Genomic DNA, 2,690 nt, shown 5'->3' on the forward strand with positions numbered 1-2,690 from the left:
ATCTCACTATGAGTTTGTGGATTCTTACTTCTCTCAACTTCTTAGTGTAGTTTCTATTAATGCCCAAATTGTACCAGAGTTGAACAGTGGTAGTCCTTTTAAATTGGCTTATTTTTTTTTTTTCATGTGTCCCTGTGATTCTTGGAGCATTTTCTTACGTTTTTGAAAGTATGTGATTCTTTCCTCAGGTAACAAAAAGTGAATGATGAAGGGGAAAATGAAAGTTCTGAAGGGTTTTTCACATTGGCCTCATCTGGAAGTAGTTCTCTTTGTGCTTATCTTGATGTTCTACTTGATGACATTGATAGGCAACCTCTTTACCATTGTCTTGTCATACCTGGACGCCCATCTCCACACTCCCATGTACTTCTTCCTCTCAAACCTCTCTTTTCTGGATCTCTGCTACCCACCAGCTCCATCCCTCAGTTGCTGGTCAATCTCTGGGGCCCAGAAAAGACCATCTCTTATGCCGGTTGCATGACTCAACTTTACTTTGCCCTTGCACTGGGAACCACAGAGTGTGTCCTCCTGGTGGTCATGTCCTATGACTGTTATGCAGCTGTCTGTAGACCACTGCATTACACCATGCTCATGAACCCTCGTTTCTGCCACCTGTTGACTGTGGCTTCCCGGGTCAGTGGCTTTACCAACTCAGCACTTCATTCCTCCTTTACCTTCTGGGTCCCCCTCTGTGGACATCACCAAGTGGACCATTTCTTCTGTGAAGTTCCAGCACTTCTGTGATTATCGTGTGTTGACACATGTGCTAATGAGCTGACCCTCCTGGTCACAAGCTCCATTTTTGTTCTGATACCACTCATCCTGATCCTCAGCTCATATGGTGCCATTGCCTGGGCTGTGCTGAGGATGCAGTCATCAACCAGACTTCAGAGACTCTTTGGAACATGCGGAGCCCATCTTATGGTTGTGTCCCTCTTTTTCATTCCAATCTTGTGCATATATCTGCAGCCACCATCAGGAAGTTCTCAAGATCAAGGCAAGTTCATTGCCCTCTTTTATACTGTTGTCACACCTAGCCTCAACCCTCTAATCTACACTCTCAGAAACAAAGATGTAGGAGGGGAAATAAGGAGACTAGTGGGATGGGAGAGACCTGTGCACTCATGACCTTTACAGGATAGCAATGCACCTCTCTAGCAAGGACTTGTTTGCATCAATCCATCGTCCACTCTCCCATTTACTCACTCTGTCAGCACCAGTGGAGTGTGTGTCTCTCAGAACCACAGAGCTCTGACTCACAGATATAAATTAAAGTCTGTCTGAATACCATTCAATCATCAGTGGAGCAAATATCCATGTAAAACCAAGATCAAGCATCAATATTTTCTGTGGTACAATAAATAAAACAAAGGTATCCCATTCTTAATTGAAAATTAAGAAACGAAATTCCTATAAAAAGATGATATACTTTTTTTAAAACCAGCCTACTGTCTTTTAACTTCTTGCTTTTAAGGAAGAATTTGCTATAAAATTTGTTTTCTATTTTTGGTTTAGCTAAAGACATAGTGATATATCTCAAATCTTTTCTTTAATACTGTTATTCTTTTTTGAACTCATATAGAGAGGAATTTTCATCTGTATTTTTTAATACCCCATAGCAACAGTAAGAAAATATGTTTTATGAATTATAGCAAGAACGTCTCTGAAATACTGAAGCAAACATAAGCATTTTGTATTTCTTTCTCAAGGTGGTGGGAAGTGTATAAGAGATGGAAATCACTTAAAGAGCTGTGAGATATAGCCTGTGAGGTAAGAGTCATTATAGGCCAGGGATCATTAGGAGAGGTGCTTGGGGCAGACATTTAGCCTGAGGAGCAATAAGGAATATCTGAGACAGACAGACTTCTAGGCTCTGGAAATGACTTCATGAATCCAATGGGTATTTGAAAGAATTACCTAAGAATATAGTAGAAAAATTTTGTGATAAAAGCTGTATGGAAAACGTTAGTTTTCTTTTTAAGCTTGATCTAATTTGAATGTTTGAGATTTAAAAGTACATAATGAAAATCAACTTATATCTTTTCCATATAAAGAAATGCATTTTTATAAAAGTAGTATTTTGTTACCTATATTATTACCAATCATATCCTTATGAAATAAGTGTGCTATGTAAGTAACAATAAACTGGCAGCTGTATTCAGCTTGAGAAGATGAAGGACAATTCACTATAAAGTAAAATTTGGAAATCTGAGTTTTATATGGTAAACCAAATCTTATTTGTAGTTTTTGAGGTCTTTAAAGTTTAGATATGATGATTCAAACCCTATTTCATTAATTATTAAGATGAAAAATGCATCCCAAACTTCCCCTCAGTTTCTGTTGACTTTCTCTTCTTCTTTATGTATCTTTGATCCTGTGATTTGTGATACCTGTGATCTGTGGCCAACTAGGTGTAAACAACAATACAGTGTATATTCAGTTTTCCTTACCTCCTGTCCAAGAAATGAAGAACAATAATCAAGCATACAGACAAACTTTTAGTGAATACCTGGGACCACATAGAGTGAACAACAAATATACCTTGGTTCTTCAAATCATCTTGCATTATGGAAATCTACTGTTTGGGATGTCTCATGTAGTACCAGAATCTCCCAGTATCTAACTTTAGTGGGTTTTTTAAAAAAAAATTTAATGTTTATTTATTTTTTAGAGAGAGAGACAGAGTGTGA

General features: G+C 37.8%; 1 pseudogene; it reads left to right on the forward strand.

Moving 5' to 3' along the window:
- Positions 1 to 205: 205 nt before the first annotated feature.
- Positions 206 to 1,167, forward strand: LOC106985140 (olfactory receptor 2J3-like; annotated as a pseudogene).
- Positions 1,168 to 2,690: the final 1,523 nt, after the last annotated feature.

This window comes from Acinonyx jubatus, chromosome B2, assembly GCF_027475565.1.
Source record: "Acinonyx jubatus isolate Ajub_Pintada_27869175 chromosome B2, VMU_Ajub_asm_v1.0, whole genome shotgun sequence".
Taxonomy (NCBI): Eukaryota; Metazoa; Chordata; class Mammalia; order Carnivora; family Felidae; genus Acinonyx; species Acinonyx jubatus.